This window comes from Chelonia mydas, chromosome 23 (genome assembly GCF_015237465.2).
Source record: "Chelonia mydas isolate rCheMyd1 chromosome 23, rCheMyd1.pri.v2, whole genome shotgun sequence".
Classification (NCBI taxonomy): domain Eukaryota; kingdom Metazoa; phylum Chordata; order Testudines; family Cheloniidae; genus Chelonia; species Chelonia mydas.
The window spans coordinates 9,870,910-9,884,816 of NC_051263.2; the positions used below are offsets into that span (position 1 = coordinate 9,870,910).

The 13,907-nt window shown below is 57.0% G+C and overlaps 1 protein-coding gene across 2 annotated transcripts in view; it reads left to right on the forward strand.

The window, feature by feature from the left end:
- The window catches only part of LOC119564368 (immunoglobulin superfamily member 1-like), an 80,716-nt gene that overhangs the window by 17,062 nt on the left and 49,747 nt on the right, over positions 1 to 13,907 (forward strand). The gene's annotated exons all lie outside the window — the stretch shown is intronic.

The following is a 13,907-nucleotide window of genomic DNA, read 5'->3' on the forward strand; positions in this document are numbered from 1 at the left end:
GGGAGGGTACCACATCGGAGGCGCAGGACCCTACCCTGGTGGGGAGGGAGCGCCGAGGGGCACGGCTCAGAGAGGCTGTGGCCTCAGACCCGGCCAATGAGAGGGAACCGGTCCCCATCCCTTCCCCAGCTGCTGAGTTCCAGGCCGAGTTGAGGAAAGATCCCTCCTTGCGGAAGCTCAGGGACCTGGCCAACCTCAATATGGTACGGACCATGAGAAGAGGCTGCCAGGAGAGGTTCCCATGGGAGAAGGGGTTCCTGTACCGAGAATGGGCTCCCCCAAGGGAAGTGGAGTCCTGTGGGATCAGGAAGCAGCTAGTGGTCCCCCAGAAGTATCGCCGCAAGCTACTGTACCTGGCCCATGACATCCCCCTCTCAGGGCACCAGGGAATCCGGTGCACCCGGCAGAGGTTGCTACAGAACTTTTACTGGCCTGGGGTCTTTACCACGGTCCGACAGTATTGCTGATCCTGTGACCCCTGTCAGAGGGTGAGGAAGGCCTGGGACAAGGGAAAAGCGGCTTTGAGACCTTTGCCCATCATAGAGGAACCTTTCCAGAAGGTGGCCATGGACATAGTGGGACCTCTGAGCAAGACGACCCGGTCGGGGAAGAAATACATTCTGGTGGTGGTAGATTTTGCCACCCGCTACCCCGAGGTAGTGCCCTTAGCTTCCATTGAGGCAGACACCGTGGCAGATGTGCTCCTGACCATTTTCAGCCGAGTGGGGTTCCCCAAGGAAGTCTTAACAGACCAAGGATCCAACTTCATGTCGGTCCTGCTCCGGTGCTTGTGGGAGAAATGTGGGGTCCAGCACAACTGGGCCTCAGCTTATCACCCCCAGTCCATTGGGCTGGTGGAGAGGTTCAACGGGACGCTAAAGATGATGCTGAAAACCTTTATGAACCAGCACCTGCGGGATAGGGACAAGTACTTACCTCACCTGCTGTTCGCGTACAGGGGGGTACCCCAGGAGTCTGCCGGATTTTCACCTTTCGAACTGTTATATGGAAGGAGGGTGAGGGGCCCCCTGGACCTGATGAGAGACGAGTGGGAGGGAAAGGCCACTCCCGATGGAGAGTCAGTGGTGGAGTATGTCCTGATCTTCCGAGAGAGACTGGCTGAACTCATGGGCCTGGCCAGGGAGAATCTGGCCAGAGCCCAGAAGAAGCAGAAGGACTGGTATGACAGCACGGCGCGGGCCCGTGCCTACACCACCGGGCATCAGGTGATGGTTCTCATCCCCGTGAGAAAGAACAAACTACAGGCCACCTGGGAGGGCCATTTCAAGGTTGTCAAGCAGCTCAATGAGGTAAACTATGTGGTGGAGCTGTCTATCCAGGCGCACCGTCTCCGGGTTTACCATGTGAATATGATGAAGCCATATTATGCCAGGGGGTAAGTGGTGTTGGCCGTGTGTGGACAGTGGGAGGAGCAGGGAGATGACCCTTTAGTAGATGTATTGCCTGGGACCAGAGCTGGTTCCCCCCTAGAAACAATTCCCTGCTCGGATCAGCTAACCCCTGCCCAGCAAGCTGAGGTCAGGGGGTGCTGCATCCGTACCGACAGCTGTTTTCCAACCATCCTGGAGGCACTAATCTGACTGTCCACCGGGGGCAGACAGGGTCTCACCTGCCGATAAGATGCTCCCCCTTCCGAGTCACAGGGAAAACTGCTCAGGACCTGGAAAGAGAGGTCCGGGACATGCTGGCTTTGGGGGTGATCCAGCTATCTGCCAGCCCTTGGGCCTTGCTGGTGGTGCTGGTCCGCAGAAAGGACGGGTCGATCCGGTTCTGTGTGGGCTATCGGAAGCTCAATGCCATCACTGTATCTGATGCCTACCCCATGCCCAGGCCTGACGAGCTCCTAGACAAGCTGGGAGGAGCTCGGTACCTTACCACCATGGACCTTACAAAGGGCTACTGGCAAGTGCCGCTGGATGCAGATGCCCGGCTGAAATCGGCCTTTATCACCCCTCTGGGGCTCTATGAGTTCCTGACCCTGCCTTTCGGCCTCAAGGGAGCGCCGGCCACCTTCCACCGCCTGGTGGACCAGCTCCTGAGGGGGATGGAGAGTTTTGCCATGGCGTATATTGATGACATCTGTGTCTTTAGCCAGACCTGGGAGGACCATGTGTCCCAGGTTAGACAAGTGCTGGACCGACTCCAGGGGGCTGGGCTGACTGTACAAGCGGAGAAGTGCAAGGTGGGGATGGCTGAAGTATCTTACCTGGGCCATCGGGTGGGGAGCGGCCGCCTAAAGCCGGAACCAGCTAAGGTGGAGGTGATCAGAGACTGGCCCGCTCCCCACACCAAAAAGCAGGTCCAAGCCTTTATTGGGATGGCAGGATACTACCGAAGATTTGTGCCCCACTTTAGCGCCATCGCCACCCCCATCACTGAGCTATGCAAGAAGGGGAAGCCAGACAAGGTAGTCTGGACCGAGCAGTGCCAGGAGGCTTTCTGCGTGCTGAAGGAGGCTCTGGTCAGTGGTCCAGTTCTGGCAAACCCAGACTTTGACAAGCCCTTTGTGGTGTTCACCGATGCCTCAGACACGGGACTGGGGGCGGTGTTAATGCAGGAGGATGAAAATGGGGAGAGACACCCCATCGTGTACCTGCGCAAGAAGTTGCTACCCTGGGAGCAACACTACGCGGCCATGGAGAAGGAGTGCCTGGCCATGGTGTGGGCCCTCAAGAAACTAGAGCCCTATCTCTTCGGGCGACACTTCACCGTCTACACCGACCACTCTCCCCTGACCTGGCTGCACCAGATGAAAGGAGCCAACGCCATACTCCTGAGATGGAGCCTGCTCCTGCAGGATTACGACGTGGACGTGGTCCACGTGAAGGGAAGTGCCAACATGATAGCAGACGCGTTGTCCCGTAGAGGGGGCCCCGAACTTCCCCAGGTCACTGCTCAGAGTGACCCCGCTCAGTTCAGTCTCAAAGGAGGGAGAGATGTGCCGCAGCAGGGTGGGGGGAGTGTTGACCTGGGAATGTGCCCTGGGGATGGGAGACCTGAGAGCCTGTCCCCTGAGCCAGGAGGGGGAGGGGGAGGTAACAACTCTGCCCAGGAATGTGAACAGAGGCTGGAGGAGAGAGCCTGCTGGTGGGGGCGGGGGGTGGGGGGGGTGGTTTGTATGCATGCACCTTTTTTGTATGCTCAAATAAATTGGTTAGTCTCTAAGGTGCCACAAGTACTCCTTTTCTTTTTGCATTTTTGTATCTGCAGTTATGGATATTGACTAGGTACCTGTCTTTCAAATGTGTTTGCTCCTGTGGTAACACCCACAGTACCGTTTACATGGAGTCTAGCCAGCACATTGCGAATGGAGCATTCGAGTGATGGCCCCTCAACAGACCCAATGGGCCATGGAAGAAGCTTATCCATACCTGGCGGACTTTCATGTGACCGCTCTAACTGGAATCTGGGCAATGGCCTCTGCTATGACTCATCCAGGCACTGGAGGGCAGGCGTTTGACCAGATCACGTGACGCTAAACTCCATCTTGTGCCTGTATTTTTCCACAGAGTGTGCTGAGGGCTTGTCGAGAAACCACGACACCTGACATGACACACTTTGCAGAAGATTTGTTGCAATTGTATAACAGTGGTAGCAACAATGATCTACATGGTCATATTTGAATCCTATAATGTCACAGACGCTATAAAAAGCCCTGGAAACATCTCCATTTCCCCTTTTTCCTGCTCTGCTCTCTGGACCGTGGACTTATATGAACGGGAGCCTTCAAACCGACGGACCGAGGACCTTCCAATGAGACTGAACCAGCCAGCACATTATTTCATCACTGCTTCAAGCCTGAGCCAAGAACTTTGCAAATGTCGTATGTATTTGATTCCTTTAACCAACTTTAACTCTCCCCTCTTTCTTTTTATAAATAAACCTTTAGATATTAGATACCCCATTGATCACACTCTTGCCAATCCTTTAGTAAGATCTGAGTTACATATTGACCTGGGTGCGTGGCTGGTCCTTTGGGATCAGAAGAACCCTTTGGTTGACGCAGTTGGTTTTAAATAACCACCCATCATTAAGTCTAGTGTCTGTGAGTTGGAACAAGGACTGGAATTCCTAAGGACCCTGCATTTCTAACTTCTTGTTAGCCACTGGGGTGAGACGTTAGTTGCTGGTTTGGAATATCTTATGGAAGAATAAGCACCCGTTTCGGGGTGTGTCTGCCCTACTTGTCAGCAGCTTGCCCTGAATTTGGTATTCACAGTTGTGACCCACCGAGGCAGAGTGACAGGCTGAGGTTGGGGAGGGCGGCACATGGGTGTGAAGGGAGACAGGCCGAGGTCGGGGTTGGGGGGACATGGGCATGAGGGGAGATGGGCCGAGGTCATAGTGGGGGGACGTGGGTGTGAGGGGAGATGGGTCGGGGTGGGGGAATATGGGCATGACGGGAGACGGAATGAGGTCGGGGTAGGGGGGATGTGGTTGTGAGGGGAGATGGGCCGAGGTCGGGGGAAGTGGTGGAGCTGGGAGTTTGAGGGGAGACTGGTCGGGGCGGGGCGGTGGTTTGAGATAGGATGGGGTTTTGAAAGGGGGGAGTCAGCAGATGGGGTCGGGGGGGATTTGTTTTCCTGCCAAAATTCCCACTGAGCTGGGGCACCTCTGGCTGACTGGGGCGGGGCAGGGGAGGGAGGGGAGATGATGCCCCCCATGGCCATAGGGCAGATTCACCCTGAAACACTCACCGGGGGGAACCCAGGTGAACCCCAGCCACTGGGGGCAGCTTCCATTGTCTCCCCTCCACTGCCCTGCCCTGCAGGCCTGCCCCCTCAGCCCCCCAGCCCCAATGTTCCCCCACGTTCTCCCACCCGCCATATTCCCCTGCCCCTAGGGTGACCAGAGAGCAAGTGTGAAAAATCGGGATGGGGGTGGGGACCATAGAAGACAAAGCCTCAAATATCGGGACTGTCCCTATAAAATTGGGACATCTGGTCACCCTACCTGCCCCCAGTGCCCCTCCCAGCCCAGGTGGCTGCCGTTTCCCAGACCGGGGGCGGGAGTAAGTTTGGGGAGTGAAAAGGCCGGGAGATGACTCTGCTATGCAGCAAATCCGCTGCTTGTCCCACTCCTGCTCCATGGGACCAGGGGCAGCCGAGGGGGGGGCGACTGATGAGCAGGGGGATACGGGAGTTAAAGCCCGTTGGGACCATCTGGCTGGACTCCTGAGGCACCTTTAACGCTGCCCCCAAGTCGCGGTGCTCCCGGCATTACCCAGCGCTGTGTGAGAGCAACGGATGGGCGACGGCGCAACCATCACGCCCGGGATCCTGGCTCCCAGCCCCCTGCTCCAACGACTAGAGCCAAGGACACAGTCAAAGCTTCCTGACCCCCAGCTTTCTGCTGCCCTCCAGCCAATGGCGTATAAACAAAGCCTGTGTCACGTCCCTCTCTCGGGGCCTGGCCACATAACCACTGACAGGGTCTCCTCCAGCTCGGGGGCAGGGTCTCTGCGGGGGCATTAGAAGGTCCCTGGGTCTCTCCTGGCTGGTGACCGGCTGGGGGCCTGGGATGGAATTTCTTTCTCCAGTTTTGTTTTGAACCTGGTTGATTTAATTCACACGCTGAGAAAAGCCCCTTAGAACCAGGCGTTACAGTGTAAACCCGTCATCACCGCTCAGCTGTGGCCCAAGGGGCAGCAAACCCAGGCGTCCCCCATCGCGCCTGCTCCTCACACGGTGCCACGGCTCGTGTGGCAGGTGGGCAGCTTGGCAGGCTGAGCGGGAAGGCTGCAGAGTCAAACCCTCCAGCAGCAGGAAATGCCTCAGTTACGGTTTCCTGAACACTCTTAGCTCTGCCCCCTTGTGCATTATGACATCGTACTTTAATTGCATGATCATATTACTTTTACCGATATGGGTCATCAGCCAGGTTTGAACCCAGAAAGTAATGAGAAGGAAGATCTGCATGGAAATATTCTCAGTGGTCAGTTGGAGACTGAAGACCAGACCCCGTGGTCTCCTGGCTACCAGCCTAGTGCACCTTCCCCAAGGCTGCAGGGAACACTGAGGGTGACCTGTCCCCACTCCCCACAGACATAGGGACATGCTGCTAGCTGCATGACACCTGGCCAGGCTGACGGTCCCAGGATTTCCTGGGTTTTGCAGGTACCTCTGCTTACTTTGGCCACGCTAGATTTGGCCGGTAGATTAGAGACAAGGTGTGATGGATACAGGAAGAGATGAGACATCACCGGCTTCCTGTGGCGACAGCCCCTGGCTCAGTGCCTTATTCGGGGCTGGGTGGAGCTGGGCACCGGGGCATTGGTGGCAGTGCTGAGAGCCCCCGCGCTGCCCCATCATGGCATCTGCTCTCATCTCACTGTCCTCTTCCTTGGTGAGTGTCACCATGGGTGGGTTGGGGGGGGGGGGGAGTGGGGGGAATCGATCTGAGACCATGGTGCAGGCTCCAGTCGTTCTGGGATCTGGTCCCTAACAAACAGTTTCCTTTCCAGGCTGCTGGCTGGTTGGGTGGAGTGGGGTGTCTGGACGTGAGTATCAATGAGGGGTGGGGGAAAGTTAAGGATGGGGGAGAAGAGACTAGCTGAGCCCGGAACCTTCCCCCCAAACCTCAAATCAACCCCCCTGGATTAACCCCAGCCCTGCCCCAGTGCACTCAGGGGTGACTCCTGGTTGACCCCAGGGGGCTGAGATCAGAACCCAGCCCACAGGTTCCCTGCGGATGCAGTAAGGTGTCTGATAGCCCTGGCGCTGTCCCAGGGCTGGGCGCTAGGGGCAGGTTACAGACAGACGGGAGGAGTTTGTGTCTCCCCATCTCATTCCTGTTTGTGTGTGAATGCAGAGCTCCCTGCGCCCGGACCCTCCATCTCCGCCAGCCCCAGTGGGGTGATCGCCCTGGGGGGAGCCGTCACCATCCGCTGTCAGTGTCGGTGCGAGGCCAGGAGGTTATTTCTGTATAAAGGTGGAATCGAAATCTGGAAGCTGGATACTGCTGGGGACAGGGTTGAATTCACCATCCCCGGCGCCAGGCGGGAAGACGGAGGGGCCTACAGCTGCCGATCTCGCTCCAGATTGGAGCCGCCCAACTGGTCGGATCCTAGTGACATCGTGCGGATTGTTGTAGTAGGTGAGGGGCCCGGCTCGGCATCCCCGCTCCCAGCCCCACACCCAGCCAGACCTACAGGGGTTCTCCATGCCAATGGGATGCTCTTCGCCGTGGGCCCAGCAGAGGGGACGCTCGGCTGGGGAGTGGGGACGGAGTCACTGGGGGGTTCCCAGCCACTGGAGATTTGGGGCTGAGGGAGGGGGGATCCCTGCCCCAAGGGGACCTTGGGGTGTCACTCAACCCGCCTGTGCCTCCATTTCCCCTTGTATGACCTGGGGACAATCATTCCTCCTGTACCTCGTGTCTGGTTAGAGAGTCAGGGCTTGGCTTTAGGGTGGGGGCTTTTTCTCACTGTGTCTGTGCAGCACCCAGCACCTCTGACTCCCAGCCCCCTCCCGATCTAACCACTAGACCCCACTCCCCTCTCTGTGCTGGGATCAAACCCAGGAATTCTGGCTCCCAGTCCTCCCCACCCCCACCTCTAGACCCCACTCTCGTCCCGAAGCTGGGGATTTAACCCTGGATCTCAGTCCTCTACTGTAGCCACTAGCCCACCAATGCTGTACGGACTACGGCCCTGAGTCGGGCTGACACTCCCTGGGTGGCCGTGTGGCCTAGTGGGGAGAGCGCAGGGGCTGGGACTCAGGATAGCTGGCTGCCGTTCCTATTGTTGCCATGATTTTCTGGGGGACTGTGGCCAAGTCCCTGCCCCTTTCTTTGCCTCAGTTTCCCCCTCTGTAAAATGGGGCTGGTTCCCCTGCCCCCCTCTGTGAAGTGCTGTGATATCTGCAGGTGTGAAGCGCTTGGGAGGAGCTGGGTGTTGTTGTACCAGACACAATCTGGCACTGCCCGGTGCCGCCAGCCCGAGAGGTTCCCAGCACCTGCCAGAGACGCAGCAGCTGCTGGCGGCTGCTGAGTACGAGACAGTGGCTGTGAGGACCTGTGGGTCTGATCTGGGGGGTGGGGGGATGATACTGGCAGGATGGGCCCATGGGTCTTATCCCATGGGGCAGGGATGGGGAGGGGGGACACTGGGCTGGGGGGGCCCATTAAGTAGATAGACGGGTACAGAGGGGTGCTGTGGATTTAGGTCCTCGGGCAGCTTCAGTTGGAGCTCCCAGGAATCTCTGGGATCTCGGAGAGGTTCCTCCGGCTGGGTTTTCTCCTAGGGGCCCCGTGTCTGGGACCGTGCGGTGAGGACAGGTGCAGAGACTGTGCCGGGGGCTGTCTCATGGCCTGTCTCCTTCTCACTGCAGAGACCTACTACCCCAAACCCTCCATCTCCCTGAGTCCCAGCAGATGGGGGAGCCGTGACCATCTGGTGTCGGGGTCGGCACCAGAAGGTGAGGTTCCTTCTGTACCAAGATGGAAACCCGAACAGGCTGCAGGACGCGGAGCCGGCTGGGGACATGGCTGAGTTTCCCATCAGCAGTGTGAGCCGGAGAGACACAGGGAACTCCAGCTGCCGATATAGCACCAAACCAGACCTGCCCGTCTGGTCAGAGCCCAGTGACCCCGTGGAGCTGGTGGTAGCAGGTGAAGGGCCCGGCTGGGCATCTTCACTCCCAATCCGACGCCCAGCTGGACACTCGGGGGAGCTCCGCATTGATGGGATGCTCAGAGCCAGGCTCTGCCATGAGCCCTGGGCAAAGCAGAGGAGATGCCTGTCTGGGAAGCAGGGATGGAGTCACTAGGACTGGGGTGGGGATCCCCAACTTAAGAGCAGCAGCAGCTGCTGGAGATTTGGGGCTGAGGAAGGGGGATCCCTGCCCCCAGGGACAGCTTCAGAGCAGGGGGCCTTTCCCAGGGCTGTCCCTACTCTGAGGATGCATAGATGAGTTGGGGCCCAGGGGCTGCCAAGCCGGCACCGTCCCCAGCCACAAAAATCCTTCCCCCCTGCCTCCGGGAATGACAGTGATGACCGATGCTGAATCGAGGTGGGGAGAGGGGGAGATCACTGAGTCGCTGTTTCAGTCCCTCCCCTGGCCCCTGACAGGTGCTTGTTTTATTCTCACAGGGGGAACCAACCCGACCCTGCCTGGAGCGGCTCCGGCTCCAACCTGCCCGGGCAGCACGGGGCCAGGTACCATCAAACCAGCTCTGGAAACAGGCTCGTGGTACCCAGGGGCTGGGGCTGGTTGGGGGGGACGGGGGCAGTGAATCCAGGTGAGTGGGGCCCAGACACCTCGGGGAGGGGCTCATTGAGATGGGGGGATGGAGAGACAACCCCACTGCCCCTCCACCACTGGTAGACCCCCAGCTCCCCCGATGACTCCTGCCCTGCAGGTCACTGCCTGGAAGCTGTGTGGGGATCTCAGGGAAGGGGCACGATCTAGGAGGAGTTCTAGGGCAATAACCTCCCTCCTTGGGGCCCATGATGTCCCCCTACCAATAGGGGCAACCCCTGCTCCCCACTGTGACGAAGTGGGGGCGTTTCTTGGTTTTTCCAATGGTTTGCATGCAGAGTAGGTGGGACTCAGTTTCCCTTGGTGTTACTGGTTTCACGAGGTGATGGGAGAGGGAGTTTATTGGTACAGAGGACCCGCAAGGGAACTTGGGACCCCGGCCAATGCCCTGGAGAATGGAGACCCCAGTGACCTCAGCATCCTCTGCCCCTCCGTGAGCTTCCCCCAGCGAGTCCGCCAAGGCGGGGCTCCTGGGGAAGCCAGAGGGTCCTGCCCCCCAACTCCGCAGTCAGACGTGACTCTCAGCCAGCCAGTAAAACAGAGGTTTATTACACGACAGGAACATGGTCTAAAACAGCTTGTAGGTGCAGAGAACAGAACCCCTCAGCTGGGTCCATTTTGGGGGGCAGTGAGCCAGACAGCCCTGTCTGCTCTTCACTCCATGTCCTGGCCAGCCCCAAACTGAAACTCCCTCCAGCCCCTCCTCCTCTGGGCTTTGTCCCTTTCCCGGGCCAGGAGGGCACCTGATTCTTTTGTTCTCCAACCCTTTAGCTCTCACCTTGCAGGGGGGAAGGGCCCAGGCCATGAGTTGCCAGGAAACAGGGTGTCGGCCATTCTCTGTGTCCAGACCCCTGCACACACCTGCCCTCTAGGGCTCTGCAATGATCGTACACCCTTACCCCACCAGCTAGATACTTAAGAACTGCCTAGAACTTTGTTCTGTCTGTTATTACTTGGAACCACTTAAATCCTACTTTTTGTATTTAATAAAATCACTTTTTACTTATTAACCCAGACTATGTATTAATACCGAGCCCGGGGGGGAGGGGGGGAGGAAACAGCTGTGCATATCTCTCTGTGTTATAGAGGGTGAACATTTTATCAGTTTACCCTGTATAAGTTTTATCTAGGGTAAAACGGATTTATTTGGGGTTTGGACCCCATTGGGAACTGGGCATCTGGGTGTTGGAGACAGGAACACTTCTTAATCTGTTTTCAGTTCAGCCTGCAGCTTTTGTGGGACGTTGTTCAGACCTGGGTCTTGATTTGTAACAGGATAGTGTGTCTGGCTCAAACCAGGCAGTGTTGTGGAGTCCCAAATTGGCAGGGAAAGCAGGGGCAGAAGAAGTCTCAGCAAATCAGTTGGCAGTCCCACGGGGGTTTCCTGTGATCCAACCCATCACAGGGGGGACAGGATTGTTCCTGCCCCCAGGTTGAGGCTTTGGCCATCTTAGCCAGGGGCCAGCATGGCTGCCCTGCGAGGGCTGTAGGGGGTGAGGGGGCGGCCATGTTAACTGAGGGCAGCCAGGTGTCCCTTCCCTACAACGGGGAGGTCAGGGGGATGGGGGGCAGAACAGGGGACAGGACATGGGGCATGAGGGGCACAACGGGGGATGAAGGGATAGGGGACAGGGCAGAACTAGGAAGGTGGGTGCCATGATGGGGTGAACGTGAGGGAACTACAGGCTGGGGGGACAGAATGGGGGAGGGGACGCAGGCCAGGGGGCAGAATGGGGGGGCTGAGGGGCCCAATGCCTGAATGTCGTTGGGGGTGAAGGGCAAATGAGCTGGGGAGCCAGAGCTGGGGCATCTGCCGGGGGGGGGCAGTTTCTCTTGAGCTCTGTCCTCGTGATCTTGCCCCCTCCCCTTTCTGGGGGGCTGGTCAGCTCTCTCCCATCCCCTGTGTCCCTTTCGCAGCATCCTAAGGGGGGAGAGGGAAACTCTGCTCAGCTGTCGACCCCCTGTGAGCTCTGCCCTAGGCCCTGAGCTGTGCAGACCCGCTGCCCCGGGGATGCGCTGGGGAAGGGACATGGGGCTTTCACCTCTAGGGGGCTGGCTCGAATCTGTGTCCTTTTACTCTAAGCACCAGATCCCACCCCCCAACCAGAGCCAGGGAGAGAACCCAGGAGTCCTGGCTCCCAGCCCCTCCCGCCCAATCACTAGACCCCATTCCCCTCCCCGAACTGTGGTATATAACAGGGTAGCTGCAACAGGTTTATAAAAAAATTCCTCAGGCATGCAGGAGTGAAATGAGGAAGGCCAAATCGCAGCTGGAGTTGCAGCTAGCAAGAGATGTTAAGAGTAATCAGAAGGGTTTCTTCAGGTATGTTAGCAACAAGAAGAAAGTCAAGGAATGTGTGGGCCCCTTACTGAAGGAGGGAGGCAACCTAGTGACAGAGGATGTGGAAAAAGCTAACTGTCTTCTGCCTCTGTCTTCACGAACAAGGTCAGCTCCCAGACTGCTGCCCTGGGCAGCACATCATGGGGAGGAGGTGACCAGCCCTCTGTGGAGAAAGAAGTGATTCGGGGCTATTTAGAAAAGCTGGACGAGCACAAGTCCATGGAGCCGGATGCGCTGCATCCGAGAGTGCTAAAGGAGTTGGCGGATGTGATTGCAGAGCCATTGGCCATTATCTTTGAAAACTCATGGCGATCGGGGAAGTCCAAGACGCCTGGAAAAAGGCTAATGTAGTGCCCATCTTTAAAAAAGGGAAGAAGGAGGATCCTGGGAACTACAGACCAGTCAGCCTCACCCCAGTCCCTGGAAAAATCATGGAGCAGGTCCTCAAGGAATCAATTCTGAAGCACTTAGAGGAGAGGAAAGTGATCAGGAACAGTCAGCATGGATTCACCAAGGCCAAGTCATGCCTGACTAATCTAATCGCCTTCTGTGACGAGATAACAGGCTCTGTGGATGAGGGGAAAGCAGTGGACGTGTTGTTCCTTGACTTTAGCAAAGCTTTTGACATGGTCTCCCACAGTATTCTTGCCAGCAAGTTAAAGAAGTATGGGCTGGATGAATGGACTATAAGGTGGATAGAAAGCTGGCTAGATTGTTGGGCTCAACGGGTAGTGATCAATGGCTCCATGTCTAGTTGGCAGCCGGTATCAAGTGGAATGCCCCAAAGGTCGGTCCTGGGGCCGGTTTTGTTCAATATCTTCATAAATGATCTGGAGGACGGTGTGGATTGCACCCTCAGCAAGTTTGCAGATGACACTAAACTGGGAGGAGTGGTAGATACGCTGGAGGGTAGGGATAGGATACAGAGGGACCTAGACAAATTGGAGGATTGGGCCAAAAGAAATCTGATGAGGTTCAATACGGATAAGTGCAGGGTCCTGCACTTAGGACGGAAGAACCCAATGCACCGCTACAGACTAGGGACCGAATGGCTAGGCAGCAGTTCTGCGGAAAAGGACCTAGGGGTGACAGTGGACGAGAAGCTGGATATGAGTCAGCAGTGTGCCCTTATTGCCAAGAAGACCAATGGCATTTTGGGATGTATACGTAGGGGCATAGCGAGCAGATCAAGGGACGTGATCGTTCCCCTCTATTCGACATTGGTGAGGCCTCATCTGGAGGACTGTGTCGAGTTTTGGGCCCCACACTACAAGAAGGATGTGAAAAAATTGGAAAGAGTCCAGCGGAGGGCAACAAAAATGATTAGGGGACTGGAACACACGACTTATGAGGAGAGGCTGAGGGAACTGGGATTGTTCAGTCTGCGGAAGAGAAGAATGAGGGGGGATTTGATAGCTGCTTTCAACTACCTGAAAGGGGGTTCCAAAGAGGATGGCTCTAGACTGTTCTCAATGGTAGCAGATGACAGAACGAAGAGTAATGGTCTCAAGTTGCAGTGGGGGAGGTTTAGGTTGGATATAAGGAAAAACATTTTCACTAGGAGGGTGGTGAAGCACTGCAATGCGTTACCTAGGAAGGTGGTGGAATCTCCTTCCTTGGAAGTTTTTATGGTCAGGCTTGACAAAGCCCTGGCTGGAATGATTTAGTTGGGGATCGGTCCTGCTTTGAGCAGGGGGTTGGACGAGATAACCTCCTGAGGTCCCTTCCAACCCTGATATTCTATGATTCAGAGTTTCACTGGCAGTACCAGAAACAGGACGCGAGTGCTGGCTCTGGGCAGACTTCCCCTTTCACGGATTTATTGGCTGTTCCTTTAACAACTCAGGATCCATATTTATTCCTTCCTCCCCCACTGACGGGGACCGGAAACCACAACCCCTCCCAGCCACCCGTCCCATCTCTGTGCCACATCACTGGGCGAAGAATAGATTCTGCAGCGACATGACCTGAGAAGGAGTTTGGCGAGGCCCCTCCACCCTCATGCTCCAGGGTGGGTCAGGAAGGAATCTCTGCCCTGCTTCATTGGAGAGGGCCATTCCATGGGGGGCACTGTGTGCGTATGGGGGAAGCCTTCCTCTGCTCTGAGCTGCGGCTCCAGGGAGGCTAGATGGGCCTGTTGGAAAAGGTCAGGGCAACATGGGCACCTCTTGATGCCTCCTGAGATTGCCCCACCCCCAGCTGGTCCCCGGACTGGGCAGCTCCCATGTGGGGCTGGGAGATCATGGCGGGGTAGGGCCAGGCAGCTGCAGGAGGGGATGTGGTTT